This window comes from Bombus bifarius, unplaced genomic scaffold (genome assembly GCF_011952205.1).
Source record: "Bombus bifarius isolate JDL3187 unplaced genomic scaffold, Bbif_JDL3187 scf7180000007966, whole genome shotgun sequence".
Taxonomy (NCBI): domain Eukaryota; kingdom Metazoa; phylum Arthropoda; class Insecta; order Hymenoptera; family Apidae; genus Bombus; species Bombus bifarius.
Window position 1 is genome coordinate 6,918,355 of NW_022884352.1, and position 24,254 is coordinate 6,942,608.

The 24,254-nt window shown below is 36.5% G+C and overlaps 1 protein-coding gene across 4 annotated transcripts in view; it reads left to right on the plus strand.

The window, feature by feature from the left end:
- LOC117211033 overlaps window positions 1-24,254 on the plus strand; it is a 184,857-nt gene that overhangs the window by 12,258 nt on the left and 148,345 nt on the right. Inside the window, exon 2 of one of the 4 annotated variants that reach the window (XM_033455136.1) lies at window positions 8,849-9,009. The exons of the other annotated variants lie outside the window; for them this stretch is intronic. The gene's annotated coding sequence lies outside the window, so the exon portion shown is untranslated. The remainder of the gene's footprint in view (window positions 1-8,848; window positions 9,010-24,254) is intronic. 4 annotated transcript variants of the gene reach the window in all.

Here is a 24,254-nt window from a genome sequence, read left to right on the forward strand (position 1 = left end):
CATAGTTGTCCAAGTGTAACAGCGATGAAATTGGTATATTAGCTTGGAAGTTTTGTCATTTAGAATTCATAAATTCCGCAGGTCGTAGTCAGGTGATTGAGATGTACCAATGTTTTAATCTTCGAAACATGATTCATAAGAAATCGTATGGTACTGCTGGGTTTCTGCTGTCGGGAATTTAACCAGTTAGCTGTTGCTAACTTGTTTGAAAACTTTGAAAATTGCGTAGCTAAAATGCGTCGCGATTTAAGCGACAATTTATTAATAAATTTTGTAAGCGATGACGAATATACTCGTCAAACGCAGAGTATGTGTTACTGTTTTAAAATGGGATTAAGTTGTAACGAAACGACTGTTTTACTTTTTAATTTTATTACTGACAGGGCTCGTTATAACACAAAATATTGCCATTTATTCGTGACGAGTATATTCGTCAGAAACAACAATCTGGTTAATCGATAAATTGTTTCATAGCAATGTTGCTTGTTGTGCAATTTTCTATATCGTTTTACACGATCGTCGTTGTGCAAGATAACTGCGATGAAATTGGCATTTGTATTAGGATGAAAGTTTTGTCATTTGCAACTTTGTTTCGAGATTCCATGAATTTTATACATTATGGGTAATTGAGATGGTAACCTTCGCAACACGATTCGCAAAAGGTCGAACAGTATCGCTGGATTTCTGCTATTAAAAATTTAATCGATAAATTGTTCTATAGTAGTTTCGTGTTATGCAGTCTTGGATGTCGTCAAATGGAAAAATTTAATTTAATATCGTTTACACAATCGTCGTTAAAATTATGCAAGGCAACTGTGATGAAATTTCTATATTAAATCGATGGTTTTGTCATTTATAGCTTCATTTCGAGATACCATAAATTTCATAAATTATAGGCAATTAAGATGAATGTATGTTTTAGTTGTCGAAACATAATTTCTATAGCCAATATCCATATAGGATAACTAATGATATATATTGGATGTATTATTTGCTATTTAAAATTTAATCGATGGATCGTTCTATGGTAATTCTCACTGTTGCGAAATTTTAAAAAATTTAATTTGAAAAATTTGTAATTTAAGACAGCTTTCAAAATCTCTTTTAAATAGGCAGCCAGTTAGTTTAAACCTTGATAATACTTTTTAACACGGAAACCATTCAAAATTGAGAATCAAGCGGTCGAAACGCTAGAAGAATATTTCCATAACAAAAATGAAAAATTTAGCGACGATTGCAAGTAGACCGCAGATTTTTATGCAGTTTCATGCTTCTATTAACTTAAAACTAAAGAAATCGAACCTACATAAAGATCTATTTCTTCTATTACATATTATACCAAATATTTTCAAATATTTTTTATATTTCTACACCTCTAAATCTTCCATAATAATAAAAATCCTGAACTATAAGTAACGAGAAAACATTATATCGAAGGCTAATTAACAGAAATTTTATTTCATACAATTTATTTCGTTCCTTCGAAAGAATAATGCCTTCCAACGAGCCAGTTATGTTCTCGATGAAAAAGAGCAAACTCCTCATTTGTTCTCTGTTCATCGGCAATCTTCGATGTTCCACACGTAAAAAGGAAGGTCGTCTTCCCCTGCCCCCGTCGTTACACGGTTCTCATTAAGGTGTTGTTTCTTCAGGCGCTTTCCGCTCTTTTCAACTTAACTAAAAACCTTGGCGAACCCTTCGAGGCGGCTCGTAGTGTCAAATGTTGCAATCGACAATTTTAACGAGGCCGGCGGAAAATTAGCTGGTTTTCGACGTGGCTGGAACTATATGAAGGCGGGTCGCGACGAAGTAAGGCGTTCGGATCAAAGGCGAGAGGCGGAGTATACCAGTTGGAAAGTCACGATGGCAATTTTTCACGGACGACGCGACGCGTCGCAAGCATCGCAGATCTGTTTGGACGTCCGATAGTTTGGGCTACAAAGCGGACAGGGGATCGGCTCGAAAGTTTGGGATTAATCCGCAGAGGAATATGTATCCGGTTTGCGACATTGGCTTCGATCCAACTTGCTGCGATAAAAACGAACGATTGTGCAACCTATCCTTCCGCTCCACCTTGTATCTCGCCTCGTGCTTTATATTCGTCTGATAAGAGACAACCAGGCCGTTGTCGTAAATAAAAGATGAAATCCTCCGTATACGAATGCGTGTTCCAACGTTATTTTTGCAAAAGGAATTGTTGCCGCTAGCGCGGTTTCCTCTCATCACCGCGGCCGCCTTTACGCGTTTACTTTTACTACTGAAAGTAAGTAGTAAAACCTGTGATTCAGGCTGAGGAATTTTTTGTCGTTCTTGGTAATATCAATCTGTGATACTAAGGTGTATACGAATGTACGTATACGTAGCTTTTATGAATGTATCATGTGTGTTATGTAAAACATTTTGATATTACCGATTCGATTATCCGGCGATTATATTTGTAGATTTTGCAACGAATCTGAGATTGTACGTGGTTGTTCATATAGCAAAGATGCAAGGATATATTTTACCGATGTTACAAACGTATTTAAAGGGTTAGGAGAATCGGTATGGTATAAGTCGCTGCTATTTCCCATGAAACAGAGCGTTCTGTATTTATTGTTGTAAAGTATTCGTGATATTTTTTCGGATAATGAAATGATATTCTTAGCAGTCGAAACGCGTGATTGGAAGCAAACTCTCAAAACCTTCACTCTCGTCATTATGATTTTTAGATTGTCTATTATCCATTGCGTTAAGAAACCAAGATATTCAGTGGAAGGCATCTTTGGTACTTGTTACAAGCTTAAGGTAGCTGTTCATGCTGTATACTAATTTGTTTACTCGATTTCATTCGTACGATTGCAGTAAGTATGTTGTAATCTACATATATACAATTAATTGGATTGGTTTGAAATTTGTCAAACATAATCGTGAAAATCAATAGAGAAATTGTCTCAATAGAGAAATTTTCCATAACGTGTTCAAATAAATGTTTCGTAACTTGTATATACATTTCCGGATTTGAAATCTGTTCAACGTCGTAACAGCGTGTCCGAGTACAATGCCAATGAAATTTTAAAAAGCTTTCGCGTAACGCACACAGTATCGTCGTGGATTTATCTGTAGCCGAGGTTTCCTTTACAATCTACAATCTGTTCGTAGAGTCGTCTCGTGTGTGGCAGCGTTGCAGTCATTGATTAAAGAGCACCAGCTCTGTGTGACCAAGGACAGAGATCGATTTCACGAGTGTTTCACGATTCTCTCTTACTCTCTTCACCTTAGCACACGTTTCATGTGCACCTTCGATCCATAAAACTTTACGAGCCACCTAAAAATAGATAAAACGAGTTAACTGCGGGAAATGAAGCCGTCCGTGTCGCGTTTTGAATCGCCAGATACGATCACTCGTATAAGTTTAACGAGTCGCATTCGATATCGTCGCCACTAAAAACTTTTCCTCTCCTTCTGTCTTTCTCGTTATTTCCATACACGAGTTTCGCAACGACGATTTCCTACCGCGATTTCTAATAACGGCAGATGTTTCAAATCCGCGTCTCGTCGTATTTCACACGTCACTGCGACGCTTTTACAGCGCGGCACGCGTGTAATTTTGATTCATGGCATGTTAATGGAGAGGAGGCGAAGAGGGTGAAAAGTGAAGTTTCTGAGATTGCTCGGCAGCTGCAGCCTGCTCGAACGTACACGGCCACGCTGAATTCGTTGAACGCACGCTTTGCTTAACAGTGCCGAAAGGGCAGATGCAAGCAAAGTGATCAGAAGAGTAACAAACACTATCTCGTTGCTCGAAACCGTTTGAACTTTCAAAAATTGTAATTTTCCAACGAGAGTTACTCGCTTCCAAAAATTTCCCTTGCAAATGATAATAACTTATTTCGCGAAACAATTTCGAAGCCGCGTTGCAGTAGCAGTTTTTCCAATTTATCGTAGCGTTACGGATGGTGGAATTTACCTTTGAATTAGTAAATTGCAAGCTCGCCTTTCATATCCAGATTGTAAATGTTCGTGTAAATTTATACCTTTATGAACGAAGGTTTCTTTCATCTGCCAAATAAAATGTTAAACAATTTTGATAAAAATAGAATTAAAAAAATGAAAATGTAAATAAAATAAATAAAAATGTAAATTTAAGTAAAATATTTAAAAAATAAAATATTTAAATCTTTGCACCTTAATGTTTTCCATAAATTCATAAATATCTGCACTTATATCTACTTATTTCGTCGATTCGAACTGTATGTAATGCAAGGTTATCAGCGCTATTGTCATTTTTCTAGCACAGATAGATCAGGTAGACGTCATCGTTATAGCAAACTCGATTGATTAATAATTAATTAGCGCGCATATCTCTTTCCTGGGTTACCTTCGATTAAAATTCTTATTAACGAACTCGTTGAAAGCGCTTAACAAGAGCATATTGCGATCTATTTCGGTCCTGCTTGGCACGCAACTTTAAGTCGAATTATGGATCTGTGTAACGTTCGTCGGCGAACTGCAAGGTAAAAATTTCTTCATTAAAGGCAAGATAAAACGTGACAAGATGCTAATTATAATATCGACCCCGCATGCACTAATTCAATTAAGGTGAATCGCAGAACAAAGCTTGGGATATCGCGTTTAATCTTGCTGATAGTTTCGTTCATAAATTTATTTGCGTATAAAACGTCTCGTTAAAAAGTTTAATTAAAGTTTGACAACGCGTCGCAAAAATATTTGTATAATCAGGAATTGTTTGGACTATCGTTCTTTGTGAAAACAACAGATGAGCTTCGATATAATTTTAATTAAACACGCTTGATATTGTTAATGTGTAGCATCTTCCTTCTACACCACAGTCTTTCGTTTTAATAAATATTTGTAGTTGTGTAGTTAAAGTTTCGTGTTAACAAGTACCAATTCACGTTTAATTAGCTCAAGTAAGAAATACCAATTTATGTTTAATTAGTTCGAGTAACAAGTGCCAGTTTGTGTTTGATTTTAGTGGAAGTAACTTCGATTTTGTTTGAAACTTCAAGTTATATCATATCCTTGTCGTCGAGTTAACAAAGTAGGATAAAAGTAACGGCAGATGAAGTTTTAGAATTATCCAAATTACAGGATAATTAACGTAACTGATCTCGGACAGAATATCGTGGAAATGTTTTTCATAAAAATAGCAATTTGTCGTAGTAGTTTCTCATAGAAATTTTTATAGATTTACAATTCGCATATCTTTCCTGGTTCAAATGATTTTTCTCTCGCGTTATCAATTTTTCCATATCCTTTATTATGTATGTGTATTTTATCATCTGTATAGCTAGAGTGTGAAAATTTATCAAGTATACTTGAGCGCGGCTAATTAGCCGTGGTCTAATTAGCGAGGCCAAGTGGAAAAAAATAATCGGTAGCATATTATTCTACGTGTGAAAATAAATGAACGTGGAATAAAATCTGTTCATAAAGCGTTTTGATTTCGTGAAAAGAAAATTCGAAAATTTCTCATACGCGTGTACAAAACCGATTATTAACACAACGTGAACGAACTCAATTTTCTTGAAAATGCAGCCTCAAGTGGAAAAATTTCACTCTTCGTTTTCCACTTATTTTCGCACGTGAAATAATCACCTTCTGATTGCTTATTCCTGCCTAGTCGCTAACTAGCCAAATTCACATACAGTAGAGCCCTCCTTTATCCGAACTAATAGGCAGACAAAATTGTTCGGATAATAGAATTTTCGGATAATAGAACAATCGCTTTTCTCATGTGAAATTTCATTTCTTCAAATACAAATTAACATTAATCGATAGATTCTTTCAATATTTACGGACCCCATATCTTCTTGCCTGCTATTATTTTTTTATTTATAACTATTATTAATTACGTTATTGTTTCGATAGTTAGAACGCTAACAGTTTCGTATTAAATTCTAATCATCGAAATTCACTTGATCGAATAAGAGAAAGAATACGCTGCATACGAACTGTAATAAAATATGTACATATTTTACAAACGTATCTTTTAAGGAGAAATATAATATTCGGATAACAGAGCATTTGGATGATACGACATTCGAATATTAGGGTGTTAGGATAATGATGGGTGTTTGCATAAACAAGTGTTGTACCGTATATCAAAGAAATTTCCAAAGTCAGTTTCCTGGAGAACTAAACCTCGAACGATATTATTTTATCCTATATTTCTTTCTTTTTTTTCACAAGGAATCACTTGCCACCCGCTTGACATATCATTCGGCCACACCCTGTGTAATATTTTTCGGTCATCTTACGAATTTCGTACTTCAAACGTCGCTAGCTCTGTTGTTAAATTTTGTCCTCCAACAACGATACTTCACATTCATTAATCAGTCAGTTGTTTTTGACGAGTATACTCGTCACGAAGAAATGACAATATTTTGTGTTATGACGAGTATACTCGTTTAAATGGCAATTTAGTAATTGCAGTAATAAAATAAAATAACAAAACAGCCATACCATTACAACTTAATTGTAACAGCCACGCGTACTCTGTGTTTGACGAGTATACTCGTCATCGTTTGCTTTTCGCGACACGTTGTAGACACACGCTTTTCAAAGAGATCGCAACAGCTAACTGGTTAATAATACAAAGTCCGAACTACCGACATTTCTTTCCCTCGACGGTTACTTTTTATTTCTGTGTATTGGAACTTGGTCGCGAATCTCCGATCTAGACGATGAAATTTCTCAGAAACGAGCCGATGTCCGCCGACCGTCTCGTATGGAATGTTACGGCGTATGTTGCCTCTTGCGGCCAGGAGCTCTGTCCTGCGAGGATTCCATTAATTTCGGTCGAGGTTACCGATGAGACTCGTCCTGAATAGTTTCCAGGAATCGCGACGTCCGAGGATGCGGTGCAATCTCCTGACAGAATTCGGCCTGCCACGCGAAATTCCCTGAATGATTTGCCACCGATTAATCAGACTCGCCGTGCAACGATTCGATTATTTAAGTAATTTGAGCTTCGCGTTGCTCCCTATCGCGTTCGCGTTTACGGATCGATCGATCAAAGCGACGACGTTAATTGAGGTGCACGACCATCGCGTTTAACGCGAATGAATGGGGAAAAGGGCTCGTCAGATAGAATTGTGAATACATTATATGGCATAGGAAGTTTTACGTACAGTTTCCTTTCAAATAAATAGCTTAAAGTGCTTTAAAGAATTAAAAAGCGAATTATTAAACATTTTTATTATATATTATTATTATTATTACTATTATTATTATTATTATTATTATTATTATATATGAAAGGGCGATAAATTTAATTTCGACAATGAGGATATATTTCGATTTCGAAAATATTTCAAGTCGCACGGTTTTTCTTTTTTAGAAATAGGAGAGTTCAGTGATAATAGATATTCAGTAATAACTAATATAAAAGTATATTTAAATAATAGAAAATACACTGGGTGATAATATTAATTTTGACTTTATTTGTACCTTTAAATTTTGGCTTTAACAGTTTTATTTTTAAATGCTTTAATAGTTTCAATATCTACTTTGTTTACCATTGACAGCTTTCGTCATGCAAATATTAAATTTATAAAAAGGGCGTGTGAAGACCACGAAGAAAGAATACGATGACTAGTTGGCATAAAAATTGGTCAATTCGTCAGATATTTTTTAAGAGACTTACCTCTTCAGACTTGGCAGGTTTTCTTCATTTTCAATTACGTTATATAACAATTATTTCATTTAATCACGAAGCGACATTAAAATTCGAAAATCAAGAAAAATGGACTTAGCATGTTTTTCTCCTTCGATTTTCATATACAACGAAGAGCTTATGTCAGTCGATGATTTAACGATTCTTAGGAAATTTGTCGGAGAACGATCTCAGCTACCTGACAGTTAATTAATTCCTTCATTATTTCACAGATTGTGATAGCTCTTGTTTAAAATGGTTTTGTTTGAGACAAAAGACAGAGATTTAACGGGTGGTTGACTTTCTTAGACAATTATACTTCTTCGTTTCGTTCGACTCAATTATGGTTAAGCCGTGTTAGAGGTAACCGGATTTCAAACTTTATTAATTTTCACGCAAATTTGACTCTACGAAGCAAGAACGATCAGAGTCAGCTAATTCTCACGATCTGGCAGAATTTCCAGAGGCGAACAAAATTCGAAGTTCTCTGTCTTCTTACCTCCATTTGCTACGAATCCTCTCGTTGGGCCATTGGGAACTGGCTCGAGTTCGTAGAATATGGCAGATTCGCATTAGGCTGTTGCATGTGAAACGTAGTTTTTTAAAAGTCAAACTCTAGTAATTTCCATATCGTTCGATACACTTTGCCGGGAAATAATTTGTTGATTTGTGAAAGTTATTAATTGTTAAATTAAAAAATTCTTACAATGTCACCGATCCTTCTTTTGTATCTTCTTATGGAATGATTAATTAGATATTAAAAGTTTGTCGCGATAGAAGAGAGGACATCTTCAACTTTCTCCAAATGGTAAATTTATATTTTCAGTCAATACAAATTGAAACTGGTAGAGAAAAGTGACGATGTCCCAAACACTGTTCTTTTTACTTTGTCATTTACTATTATTTATGTCATCTTCTTACAATAAATAAACTTATGGAAATCAGTCATTCGTTTGGCGAGAATCGAACGTTAGTGGCGCGCGCGTAGTGAAATTGAAAAATTAACAGACGCTACAAAAGTTAATCGGTTCGATTTCTGGATAATTCACGTAAGAAAATCGTTAGAATATTTTGACCATTCAAAATTTCCTGACACTGAATATACTCGATTTATAGAATATATTAAACTAAATTTCTATACCTAAAATCGGAAGTTATATTTTGTCAAGAAGGAAGTTCATTTTCCAGTCGATTCTTGCAACAACAACTTTGCAAGTTAAGAAGATTCTGCTGGAAATTTATCGGAAGGAGTTTGAGTGTCGCGAACGGCAGGAAATGTGCTGATACGAAAGGCCAGAACATCGCCGGTCGTCTCGAATCCCCGACTTTCCAGATTATCATAATACCACGTATGTATTTTTCACGATCAGCCTAATGTTTCTATCTAATTCTTTCAGAAGCGCGAAGCTCGCGCGTCAGATGTGTAACACCGTGACAAGTAAATCCTCGTAAATCAATCCTCTGTTTACACCAGTTCCTCGCTGTTAATCCTCGGCTCGAAAAGCCGGAAACGAAGCCACGGTAACGTCACTATGATGAATGTTGACCAAACTTCTCCAAATCTGCACCTTTATTTGGTTCACGGATTCCATCACGAAAAGGCAATTAAATCACTAGACAGGACTCGCGGTTTGCCCAAGAGAATCCTCTCTTCTAGGATCTTCCATTTCGAGAAAGTACCGCCATTCAAAGGAAACTTGGAGTTTGCACATTTTCAAATGTCTCAATTGCAGCTCGTCTGTAAGTTCAGTTTGTTTTAGCATCCACTTTCGTCGTTATACGAAGATCCTTTCTTTCTTTTTATTAGTTATTCGTTCATGATCTTAGAAACTTTTGTCAATGTCGGTAACAGGATTTCGTTACAGTCGACTTTTAAATGCTACACGTGGAACATCTCAATTGTAGTTCTTCCATAAGTTCAGTCTGTTTTAGAATATCATTTTTATCGTTATGCGGTGGTTCTGTTCCTTCGTTTGCGTTGGCAAGCTAATCGTTCATCTCCAACTTGAGAATTAATGCCAGCTTTTATGGTAGTTTCGTTACAATTAATTTTCAAATATTAGATTCGAAACATTTGAATTACAGTTCTTCTATATCGATGTACGAGTTTTGTTCAGAATATTTTACCTCTATTTTTATTTTATACCAAAATACTTCTCTTCCTTTTTTGTATTAGTAAGTTACTCGTTTACGATCTTCTAAAATCTATGCCACTTGTATCGTAGCCAGTTTTATCGTATTCTGTTTTTAAATATTAAACTGGAAAAGTCTCTATCGCAGTTGGTACACAAAGTCGAATTATTTTAGACTTTTATCGTGACAAGTAAATTCTTGATGTTCCATGCTAGCGAATCACTCGTTTACGATGTTGAAAATTTATCACAAATAGCTTTTAAATATTCTTCGTGAATTTTCCAGAGGAATACTCGTCACTTACATAGTTTTTTCATGAAAAAAAAAAAACGTAGCTTTGCTATATTAAAAAATCTTAATATCTGACGAATATCAGAAAACTGCAATCTCACGGTTCCCCCAGTCGCTTTCTTTAGAATCGTTATTCTTCATTAAGCGTCTTCCTCGTGTGCTTTATAGCTTCACGAGGTTCACTTCCACGAGTCGGCAGTTCGCAAATTTACATACACCATAGTTCACAAGTATCCAGCTGCTTTCTTTGATTTGCAGTCGCGACGAATAAATACTATTAAATGTGTCTCGATTAAATTGCAAATTTATTACTAAAATCGATATTTGTCAGTTACTTTCTAATCGATAAATTGAAATTGTAGAAATTAAATTATACAATATCAGTTAATAGCGTATAATAATTAATTGGACTATCAGTTTACCTGACGGGATTTAGATATCGCTGCTTGAATTAATCACGTTGCTCTTTCGATTATTTAGTCTAATTTAGAAGTTTTCTTATCTTCGCGTTAAATGTAGCTCCGATATAGAGGACTTTTCAAGCAGATAATAAAACAGCCTACGAGTGCCATTTTCGTTCTTCCATATTACCTTTATCCCATCGTCATAATTTTATCGGAGAGTAACAAAAAATAACAAAGTGCGGACGTTTATTCACAATAATGTAATAAAATAGTAAAGTCGATAATAATACGATCAAACGCTAAAAAATTACGAGAAATCTGAACATGCGAAAATATTCAAAATACGAAGAATGAGATGACTGTTTTAATATTTAAACGAACGAAGCACACTTTTATTCAGATTTTCTTTTCGCATTGTGATCTGTAAATAATTCTTTTTAATTGTTTGCATAGAAATATAAATTTGCATAAAGACCCACGCGATGTACATTAATATGAAAAAATAAGAAATAAGAATTAGCTTTTCGAATATCTCTTACAATCAATGGAAAGCTCGTACCGTTTTTCCGACCCAACCGAGGGACGTGTTTTCTCCTTTATACGCATATTGTTCCTAATTAGCGTACGCAACATTCCTTTCGATAATTTTTCCCCATCTATGTAATAACTTCGTTATTAATCATCGGCGTGGAATTGCTTAATCTTCCGCGAGAAGGGGACGTTTCAATTCGTTTCTCCAGTCTTCCAGAGAAGACAAGTTCTTATCGTTGGAGTAGTTTCGTAACGAGCGGAATAAATGGTAGTCCGAGCGTGCAATATCGGGTGAATATGGCAGATGCGGTAGAACGTCCCAACCAAGTTGCACCAATTTTTGTCGTGTAACGACTGGCACGTGTGGTCTTTCGTTGTCTTGTTGGTGAACCAGGTTTGAACTCGTGCCAGGCCAACGAGGAGCAAGTACTTTCGAAAACGCTTGTTTTACGCTCTACAGTTGGTTGTTAATTAATCAACGATATCAGGTTAGAACAATTAAATTGAGCGTAAGGAGCCATTGTTTAAACTCAGTTCCATTTGGCTGCAAAAGGACGGGACGAACTTTCTGTCCAACCAAATATAATATATCGAATCGTTGTTCTTAGATCGGATTTTTACAGCTCATTAACCTGCTACATCAAGTCCTTTATCATCCACAGCGTTGAAATATTAAAGTCATTCTCTTAAACGGGCAAATGTAACTGGAAATGTCGGTCGAGCACGCAATAAACTATTAAGTATGAAGCGGCTAGATGTATCGGACCGGATCGATAGGAAATACCTAGTCGTCGGGTGGAAAAGCGTTTCAGGAAATGCTTATTATTCACCCTGCTTCGGGTCTCGTTTTTAGCTTCGTGTCAACGTCCCGACGTTTTATTTTCGCTCGACATATCGCCGGGCAAAATTGCACGCCAAAGAAAACAGTCGGCAGACTCACGTGTATTTTTAACGAGACCGAATAACGAGGGACGTAGACAGTCTGTTTGAAAAGTAACGAGATTGCCGATAATTAATTTAAACACTGATCGGTTAGACTGTGAATTTTGATGCGTTTCTGGGAAAATGGTGCAACAGAGGATACACGTAATATGCAAAAATACGGTGGCGCGATAAAAAGAAGTTCATAAAATAAGGAGTATAAAAAGACAGCGTGATTTTATAAAATGAGTTTATGTTTAATAACAACGACGAATAAATATAATATAAATATGTGTAACACGGAATAAATGACCGTCATTAGTACGGTAAAAAATTGTTGGTACAAAAGTTAGCAAAATTCACAGCGTGTCAATATTTCATTTTCTCTTATCTGTATGTAAAATACTCAAAACAGTGAACTTATTAGAATATTTAGCAGATAAAAGAAATTCTTGCTCGGTTTGCATTTCTGTAGTACAGTGGTTAGGAAAATATGAATTTGCATAAAAATATCCAGGCTGTATTAATTATATTTGTAGGAACATTGTTCGTTTTATTCCTCAAATATTGATGCAATCCTAGGAACGATTAGTTAGTAAAGAAGTAGAAATTCTACAAATTGTGAAAGTAGATAGGGTTGTTCGTGGTGAGGCACAGGAGCAGATGTGATTAGTTCTATTACGTTACACTGTTATTTCCTCTTAAAATAAATTAGTTACAACGTTGGCAAATGCTCAAATAAAAACCAGTAAATGAACAGAGTTGTGAAAATTTGCTTTTCGAATCGTTTCGAGTATTTTTATCATCTATATATTTATCTACATATATGCTTGCGATGTCTTTGCTACGATTTTTTTATTCGAGCGTTCGAGCCTCGAAAATGGACAATAATTACAGAAAACCGCAATCAGATAAACATGGCGAATGAGCGAGCATTGCTGTTCGCTTTTCGGCCAAATATTCACGTACACAATCGTGCCAGGATGAGCAAATGCATTACCATGCAACAGAAGCCAGCTGTACTAAGATATTATCAGCCTAATCGTTATCACTTGTATGGCATATACGTCCATGAAATATCAGCATTTGTACGTGCAAACAAATTGTACGTTCAAAAACGATAAGAAAATGTTAGTATCCGAATATGTGGAAAAATAAGTCTGAGAAGGATGATAAAAATTGCCACATACCGTTTGCATGATTTAAAAATTATAAAATAAAAAAGATATAAATAAAATTATAAAAATTAAAAAATATATATATATGTGTCACTATTTTTCGAACAAGCTGTACAGTCAGATTTCAAAGATTTCAAAGCGTTGACGGAAAGTTAACTCGTGGTACGCACGAGTGCTCGATGAAGAGATACGCAAAGAGAATTCGCTGAAGAGAAATGTAAAGAGAATTCGTTTAAGAGGATTCATGCAAATTTCTTGAGCTTCTACGATGTGTAGAGACACATATAGAGAAGTATCGCGACAAGTGAAATTCGTGGAACGTTAAGCTAACTTGCCGCGTGTTGCGTGGGTGCATTGTTCTTTTCTAATTCAACGTGTTCATCGTCTCTCGGTTCCATCGAAATAATCGTTCTCCTTCGTAGACAATGACGAGCTTCAACGTCGTCATCGTTCTGCAAGTAGAAGTTATAAATTGTTTCGCTACCGACCGATCGTCGTCATTGCGGAAAATGTTTTACTGGCATTACCCGCGTCCTGACTTAGTGTCCTTTTATATCTTCATATTCTCTCATGAAGCCCGGCGAATATTTTCCTCGCCACGGTCACCGGCGAGGTTCATTTTGACACCGCACATCGCAAAATAGCGGCGATTTGGGACGAACGATTTAGTAGACTGGGAAAGTCTCGAGACTTGAGGTTGCAGCTTACAGCAGCTTACATCGCAAATCTCTGAAGCGCGTTAAAAAAAGAATCGAGAGAACAGGAGAAAAAATGGGATAGACGTAGGAAATTTTATATTATTCATATATTGGTCTACAGTTATGTTGGCATTATTAAAAGTATTAACCATATTGTTGAAATATTGATCAATATTATTCGAAAAGTATGCAGGGACAAGAAGGCAGAAATAAAGAAACGAACAGGACAAGTGTGGAAAATTAATTGTATTATTAGAATATTGATTCATATTATTCGTAAAATTTTCACAAGCTTTTAGGAAGGCTTTTGAGAATAAGCGTAGAAAATTGTATATTGTCAATATGTACGTTGACATAAATCACTGGTTCCGTTTGTAATATCGAAATTGTCAATAAATTTAATTAAAATTCGTAAAGGTTTCAATATTTTCAATAGGCGAGCGAGGAAAAAGAAAAAATAAACAAAGCATCTGTAGAAATTTTTATATTATCACTATATTGACTGTTGTAGGTCGCATGCATATGCAAGTATGTTTACGTGATGCCAGAATTATTAATAATATTAATTACACTTTCTGTTATCAGTGTCACATACATACGACGCTTTATAATTAATTTACAGAGTATAGTTTGGTTTTAATCTATCATAATTTTAATGTACCTTTCAATATACATATTTAATATATTATAATGCGAGCGTTTTAATATACATGAAATTTTCAACGCCGTCAATGCTGTACATGAACAATTTTATTCTTAATGAGACGAGTATGTTGATAATACAATGCATCATGCTGGAATGAGCGACAGTATTCCGATGCTGCGCCAATCAACATGTAAATTAGTAACTGATAATTATATTTCTCTACTTTTGGTGAAAAGATTAGATTACACGATGCTTTACTCATCAATAATATTGATAAATTTCTATAGAAAACAATTCAATTCCCAAAGCATAAAATTCTCTGTTTCATACAATACCCAACACACGTATCTTCTATGTTATAACATCCACACATTTTCCCTCTCTTATTTCACGTATTTTACTCGTATGGAACAAGTTATACAGACACACATCCTCTGAAAATATTTGATCATGTTGAAAATTCTAGATGATCACGCGTGACTCCGCGCATCTCTAACACTCGACACTTAGTTTGTGATGTTCCAAATGTTCTCCATTCAAATATTTCAAATGTTCCAAATGGATAATATTACAAATGGAAAATATTCCAAATGGAAAGAATTCGAAAATTCCCTCTATGAGGACTATTAACATTTTGAAACTTTCAAAAATTTCATTTTTTCATCAGCTGTTGGTTCGTTAATTTCTGAATGAACTCATTACAGTTTTCTCTTTTAGTATTACAGGAGTGTTACTACTACAATAAATGTTCCTGCTAAAGATCCTAATTGCTCTTTAGTTCGCTGTAAACATATTCCAAATATCGCAAAATTTCCTGTCTCTACACGACGACCATTAACATTTCTAAAACTTATGCTTTCATCAATCGTTCGATGAATAATTCTACACGAACTCGCTTCTTCTAGCCTGCTGTTATTATAATTGATCTTCCTGTTGTTTGTGACAACAAATCGCAATTGCTTTTTATTTCGTCGTAAGCGCCGAAACACGCGTTATTACGTTCCCGCGGCCCAAGTAGAAATTGTCCAGGTCATGTTTTCCCCGAAACGCTAAGCACCGAGAAACTAATACCTTTTTCCTCTGACTTCTTGACACAATGACAGAGAAACTGTTTCCGCAGGGAAGTTGCACGAGCTCGATACGTTTCCACGACTCCGTAACGAATGTGTTGTATCTGAAAGCACTCTGCACTTCAAAGTGGCTACGAAAATGCCGGAGTCAACAGATCTTCCTGTTCTCGTATTGAAACAGCAACGTTGAACGTCAGCTGGTTCCCCGCGACGAAAGTAAACTCCTTCTTTTCTCTGCCAGCGATCGAATTTACCTGTGAGATTGACTTTTTAACGATCTGTTTGTTCGGGTTTTCGTGAAAAAATAATGAGATTCTGTGATGGTAAGCTTCTTTTGAATTCAAGTCCCTTTTTTTATTTTTATTGCCATTCAATATCCACGATCTTTGATTACTTTTTTCAGCTCTCACATTTCGTAAAAGGGTTCAAGTTTAATACAGCGATAATCAATCAAATTTATTCCTGCGCAATAGTCCACAAACTAATAATGTCTGTGAACTGGCAAGTTACAAATTACAGATTATGGACATCCACTGTACACGTTCTTCATTTAGGCCGAACAGGATAATCAGTGAACTTGCAATTTGTACAATCTATTTGTGGAACTTCCTTTATTCTATTATTACCAATGTGTCGGTGTTGTACAAAAGAATTTCTAGTAGATTTGTAAAATTCCGCTAATTATATTAACTGAATTATAGAAAATATCCAGGTATGTACTTTCCTATTGTTGAATCTTGCAATTAGGTACACGTTCTCTTGGAGATTTCCAACATTCTGATGGTCACGAATACGAGTACGCGATACGCGAAACTATTCATCGCAATATTTAGAAGATGAAACAATCCATTTTTCTTTGCTTACGTTAACGAAAGTACGAGTTTGCATAAAGGTTGGCGATCTAGTCATAAAATTTCTTACGGCCTCTGTATCTTACGGAACTTTGTTGCATTTATCGTCTATACATCTTTCAACAGTGTCGCATAAATTCGTTTTAATCGCCACGTAGCATCAAAACTATAAAACCAGCAAAGATAAACTTATTGTATTTCATCGGAAATTTCATCGCTTATAAAAATAAGAACGAAGAAACATTGGTAACAAGAAAAGTTCGAAACTTTTCATCCAGTTGTAAGGGGAGGCTTCGCGGAGAAAAATCGAAAAGATAAGATTGCTCTTTCGAGAACGGTGGGAAATAATTTTTGTCGTGCTCGCCTCCCTCGACAAGCGACAATTAAATTGCACCCAGCTGATATAAACGTTTTTCGACCGAGAACTGGTGCAGCAAAGTGCATCCATTATTGAAAAGTGATGCCAGCTGAATGCAATGGTTGCATGAACATCGTAAAGTTTGCCGCGATCAAAGGATCGATAGACACCACGCCTATTCTCTCGGTACACAATAGGAAAGGTCATGGTTTATCTCGGCCACGCTAATTAGCGAACCGAACATTTGCTTATGTTACAGCCGATCGTTTCGAACGATAATTCACCAACTTTACGGCTAAGCCTAAAACTTTGCCAGAATTTCGTTCGGCACGAGATCTTTCCACGAAACAGTTTGCAACAGAAACTTTGCCCATTGGTTCAGCTCTTTTTCTAGGAAATTACCGCGATAGCTAAATTAGGTATTTCGTTGGTTCCGAGAACTGGGCCTCGGAATTCGCCATATATCGAGATACATATTCTATATTCTCCAGTTTAATCCATTTTAATTCCTCGAAATGTTACATCGGCTAGAAAGTGTATTTTCACACGCTCTTAGGTTCGTTAATTTTCGTCTGTGCCTTTCATTTTCGTAGCGTGAAATTTTCGTAATCGCACTTTTTCGACTGCAGATTATTCGTGCGTATTCATATCTTTGAAAAAGTAGGAAATTTCTGTAGAATATTCTGTTCTACCTGCCAGATATTGGAGAAAAAAAGCATTGTACGCCGGACATTTCGTATATTTTTTCTCATATCACGAGCAGTCTGTGCGATCTTGTACTTTCGAACTTCCTACAAATACGTAAAAATCAGCACTCTAGTCGTGCCATTAAATGATACGAAGTTTGTTATAGTCGAGTCTAATTAATCAGTAGGCAAATGCAATAATAAATGCAAATGGTGTGCAAATACTTTCCCCAGCCTTTCTATATGTCAAGCACGAGGATCCACGCTTTTCAGGATCGTGATCTTTTATAATTTATTATTATCCTTTTTCCTTGCCATCTTCAAACATCTACGTTTACTCAACTTTTGCAAACATACTTGGAATATCTTGCCCTTGATTTTCGTTGATCGTTATTGAGGAGAATCCTCTCCCACGCGAGACACACCGTGAAAAATTGCGCTTGTTAATACGCTTTCGAGCGAGGAGGAAAGTGCGAGCGTAAAACTTTAACGCGAGAAGCGGAACTGCGTTGGAAACCTTTCACGGTGGTATTACTTCGAAAACGGTGGATTAATAAGAGCTTAAAAAGAAGTTCTCCTTGAGGGCTTGTGGTGAAACGACCAGCTCTCCCTCTCCCCCCCTCTCTCTCTCTCTCACGCTCTCTGCTCGCAAAGTGAAAGAGGGAATTTCAAAGGCTTTAGCAGTCAGAAATTAAGTAAGAAACGCGGTGTTATTTGTACACTGCGATGAAATATTAGTTCTCCGAATATTTCCACCTCTGTACACTCTATATTTAACAGGACGCTCATTCTGTCAACTCGATTTCAATTAATTTCTTGCCCTTCTTTGGCAATCCAGCGGCTTGTTTTCCTCGATGAATCAATCAATTTATCGTATCGAGGCTGGTGCACAAGCAAAATCCTGATGTATATAAATTCCCTAGGGGAGTTTGGGCTCATCGAGATGCAAAATTGGACCACGCACGCGAGTTAATTACAGTAACTCGACACAAGGCGTCGTTATCGTTTGGTATTTTACAGGGAAATGGATCTAATAGCGTATCCTCTCGCCGTTCGAAACTGATAATTTCCTTGGAAATTCACCGCGACTGTTTCAAAAGAGGGTACGTATTATCCAGCAGATGATCGTGCCTCGTAAACTAATTTTCAGGCGCGACTTAACTCGATTAATCCCACGGAGAAAAAATATTGCAGACAGACATGGCAAAAATACAGAGGAAATTTAATCATCCTCGGGCAAATTAAAGATAACGAGCTGATAAAGTTGTTGAGCAAGATATACGGAACATACCATTTGCTTGCGTTTAATTCATTAAATATTGGACGCCTTTATCGTAGAATTCTTGCTCGTTATTAATTCATTGCTCATTGCAGCGGTTTCTGAATTAAAGAACATATATTTCAAAATATTTCCTCCCTCTCTCTCTCTCTCTCTCTCTCTCTGTATAAATTTGTAATTATTAATATTTTAAAGCAGCGGAGCGTAATTGGAGCAAAAAAGTAGAAGCAAGTCGTTTAACGGATAAAGAGAAGATGGTTGTTAGGTGCTCAAGTTGCGATAAAACGAGACACGAAGCTGCATGAATAAAGATTTAAGGGATTAAAGTTGGAATGTTAGTTTAGGACGGATATTCGATGAAGTTGGAGAGTTATAGGTTGGTATATGTAGATGTTCATATAACCGGCGAGAATCAAAGTATATTGCGCGAGGTAAATGAACGAGGCTCGCGATTCCACAAATTCGTATGCAGTGGCCGATCTGTTTCCAGCGTCGAGAGACTTTTTCGCGTTTTAAAGAGCAAACAACGGATTGCAAATACTTTGAATCTACTGCCGGAAGCGTTTTTCCATTTTAATCTCGCGCGGCTATGTCGTGTTGTCTCGAGCTTTATTTTCGTCGGTATTTATCATTGCCATGGATTTTGCGAGAGAAAATAATTTCTGCCCCGAAAAAAGGAGGATCGTTCGATCCAATAAAATTAACGAAGGACAAAGACGGTTCATCGCTAATTTTAGAATTCTTGCGCACCAGTCGAGTTATGTGGACGCGATGCACGGTATTGGGTCACATTAATCACTGTTCTTCTATCGATCGGCAGCTCGATAAAATTCATCTTCGATGCTTCGATCGACTTTCCTCCCGACTGAACTGCAAAGAATTCCAGGACGAGGCTCGAAGCAAGAATTAACGGAGTATTAAAGCGACGTAAGCGAAAAGTCGAGAAGTTTGAGTTAATCCTGTTCATCAACCGTGGAAAGCGTTATCCGTTTAATCTCTTAAAGTTGTAATTTCACTTTCTGTCGGTATGTCGCCACAGCTTTGAAAAATATGTTGAACTTTTTTACGACACTTGCAGGAAATTTGTTAAACGTCATATCTAGTCATATTAAAATACGATAATACGATAGAAAAATAGAAAAGATAACAAAAATTAATAACAGAAAGCAACTCAATAAACAGGAGTGATTCACAGTTTCATACGACGTTCAGTTTTACCCGTTTTGCATAAATCGAGTAGATATTTCTGGGACATGTTTGATCAGGTCTTTGCCAAAATATTGTGTGCTTCTTTCATATTCTATAGTTTTAAGTACCCTGGTGTTTTCACAAATTTCTAATACACGACACTCGATCACGAGTTATAAATATTGTAGATTTCTGTTTGAGTAAAAGAAAAATCCAACTGAAAATGTTACAACAACTGTGTTAACGTCAGAATTACTCGAGTGGATAAAACGATCGGTTTATAAGTTTTCATAGAAATTTGATAAATTTGCTATACCACGTTTCTGTATATTTGAGTGATTTTTGTTCACACGTACAGATAAAATTTTGTTTCTTCCTTTGTATTGTATATATTTGTTTTCCTTCGCATTTCTTCTTCTGATTTCTTTCGATAGAAATGTCATACTTCACTCGTCAATGGCTTCAACGTTAGCGTTTCCAAGAATTTCACTTCCAGAAACTGTTCGATGATCTACTTGCACAGTAATTAATGTCATATAAATTACTATCATGATTCAGCTCGCTGCCATAAATCTCAATTGCGCCTTATTCCATCGCCACATAAGCTATAACATACACGTTATTACGTTCATCTGCAGCCGAAGTGCGGATTATCCGGGTCATGTTTCCTCGAAAGCTAAGCAATTTCGAGATGCGATAGCTTTTTACTTCGCCTTCTTGATGTAACCGATAGAAATAACGTTTCCTAAAACCAAAAAGAGACTGCACGATCTAGCGCACGTAACACGTGAAAAATGTAATTTCATTGCATTACGATACATTGCACATAACACGTCCAATATGTAATTTCATTGTATTGCGATACGTTGCACAACAACACATCCAAAATATAGTTTCACCGCATTACGATACATCGCACGTAACACACAATAAAATATAGTTTCGTAAATAGAGTGCAGACATCTATGAAAATTTATATCGTTATGAATACAATAATAATAATAATAATAATAATAAAATGGAATCTAAAGAGAAATTGATTTTACGTACTAAATATAACAAGCAAACCTAATAAGATTTTTACTTCTATAGGAAGTTTAGAGTCGCGAGGACGCATAGGATGCACGCGATTTGCGAAACTATGTAACATATGCAGAGTAGAGTGCTTGTTATGATATCTAATAAACAAAACAAATCGCTATTTGATTACGCATATCGATAAAAATCCGCAGCCCTAATCATAACAAATATTACATTTTCTATGTTCCATATATACTTTCACGCGTTATGTGCATTCTGCGCATATTCGAACTTCCAAGTTTTGATGAAAAATTCATAAAAATCATATCCGTAAAAGAAAAAGAAGAAAAAGGGAAAACGCCAATTATCAATTTCATTCGCACATGGAACTCAATTTCGAGTAATTTAACGCACACTAAAGGCGAACGCGCGTTTCCGTAAAGCCACGTTTCCTTTGATTTCGTATTCGAAACTTCGCAGCAATTTGTAGCAGTTTGATCGAAGCTCGATAATAACTGGAACGAGCTCGTCTGATCGAGGTCAATCACTCCTCCTACCTTTTACGTTTCTTTTCACATGGATGGGAAGTTTCGTCTCTAGGAATAGTTGGAATTAGTTACAATTTACACGAAGGCTATCTGCTGGGACAGCTTGCACAAAGCGAGAGCTTCGTTACGCTGCAACTTGTACTATTCGTCGGATACTAATTAATAAAGGAGACAAGTCCAAGCTGTTCCGTTGTTACGGACATCCGTGACTCTTCGTTTCCAACGTCATCGGCTTCCACTCTAACTAATATTTGATACTGTACATCTCTCTCATAATGTCGACGATTCCGTAAAATATTGCTCATTGCTTTATACTCGTCGTTGCACGATATTTCTTTCATCGTACACTGTAATATTTGCATATCCTTTGAACATTCTTCGTAATCTCTAATATTCGTAATTCGTCAAGGCTGTCGTTCGACCTAAAAGAATAAAAGAATATTGCGAAACTTCTCCAAGATCGATCTCCGTTTCTTTGAACTATGTAAATACCAATTACTCGAGTGTTCGGGCTTAAAGCGGTTCAGAGATATCCACGGTTCTACGGGCCTTCGAGTTTCTTTCAAGGATTCGCCTTATGAAGGGTAATCTCACCTTTCGTCGAACAGATCAGGGTTACGGGACTTTTTCAACAAAGAACACTAGTAAAAACTTGAATTCTATAACCGAGCTCTCGAACGACATTCGTCGTAATCGAAACTTTCCACCGCGATACGTGCAGCTGCGAACAAATTTCTCTCAACTTCTTTAATATGCCAGCGTTTCGAACAACGTTCCAGATTTTTCGCATAAACGTTGCACGCACGGGACGAAAACTTTCGGTGTGGGCGTCGTCTAATTTGATTAAGCTATTTAGATTTTCGCTAGCATTTTGGCTGATGTTTGGTCAAGTTTGACAGTTTCGATTACGGTTCTTTCAACAATGCGCGGATTTTTTTCACCCGTTTCTGTTCCAGCGCAGCGCACAGCGTAAATAAAATCGCCAGTTCTCCTGAAGGCAAACGAAACGATAATTAAATATACGGGACGAATCCGTGGCGATCTAAAGATCGACGATTCGAACGAGCGCTGATTTTACCAAGCGAAAGAAAGTTTTTTTTTTTCCATCGAGAATTAGTTTTTGGAAAAAAGATTCGTTCGTTTACTCTGCTTGAATAAACCAGTTATATTTGTCGATGGAAAATATCCCGGACGTTGAGGGCAATACGCGCGTGTGTGTGTGTGTTTCGATACAGAAATTACTCCGCTTCCTTTCTTTTCCGGTTATTAAGTTTCATCTTCCTGGAAATTTGACGTTTTGGGTTAGATCTTTTTGTAATTTTCCAATATTTGCGAGCGATATGTATTGTCAAATGGAAGAAAAAAGAAAAAGGAAGTTTGGATCAGAACGACAGCGATTAAAATTCCTTACGAATAACAGAAATATGAACTGTAAAAGGAATATTGCGTGTTCCGATGCAAATATTATTTTACATCGTTTCGATATTCACGTTCCTGGAAATTCATCAGCAACGAATAAAGTTTCCTCTCGAAATGTTCGCGGAGGAGAATGGATAATGTTAAATAGAACAACGATGGTACAGAACGATGTTAATTAACATTTCTTTCTTTTTTGCCGATCTTATTGATCTCTGAAGCGTACCTTCTTCGTCTTCGTAATGTAGTACACGTTTAACCGTACGTGTTAGTTACGCCACGCTAACTTACTTCTCTCGGCTGTGTCGTTCAATTTACTGTTGCATCCCATACGATACTGTTGAACTAACACAGAACTTTGCTACACATTGTGCATCCTTTGTGAGTAGAAACTAATGGAAATCAAGTGGAGGAGAAGTCTCTCAAACGTTGCAATCAGGTACCTAAAATTTCACCAGGGATTTTTAACTGTTTAGCATTCTACGTCGTTTTTGGAAGCTTCTGTGTGCGGAATGTGAGAGTTGCGTGACTCAACACATCCGCAACCTGAGTCGTTTACGCGGCGAGTGATGAAATTTCACTCGTGAAATCTACCAAGCGAATTCCCATTTGTCCTGAAAAATCTGTAAAAAAAATGTTGCTTTTACAACGTGTAATAGAGGCTTGAGAAAGTATCGGAGAGACTTTGCAGATTTTTTGGAAGCGAAAGAATTGTGAAAATGACATGGAAAATAAACAGAGAATTAATCAACGACGACTTTGCCATTGCCGATTAATCCGTGAAAGTCAATTTTATCGTAATTATCTCTCAAATCGCAAAATTATTCTGTAACTTCGTCAGTGTGTATTAATCTTATTTTAGTCAGAAAGTCAATATTATCGTAATTCTGTGATTAAGTTGTTTCACGAATTTTCTAAAGTCTTGGGATAAAACAATTGTTATATTCGACGTGGCGTTTTCTGCCCATACCACTGGAAAATAACGAAGCATGTTGTCCCTTTAAGAAAACCAGGCACGTCAGCCTCGTCGTGTTTGCAAATAGGATTTTTCAGGAATAAAACAAACTGCCTGGCCGGCTGGTCAGTTGCGTGTCGTATAGTCGGATGCATAATGCACTGGATGGCGGGCAGAAGTAACGCGACTGCTAATTCCACTCTAAGAAAATGAATTTTTCATTGCTCTATCAGCCTTCGGACGATCAATGATCATCGTTGTTTACAATCGGCTTTTTCTTTCTCGTTTATTAATTAATTAGAAAATGGGGCCGATTATAGAACATGAGAAATCGAAGGTTGACGTTCCAGCCAAAAATAAATGGGGGAGATAAGAGGCAGAGAAGGAGGAAAGAAATGCATTCGAGAAACGATTCGTGGAA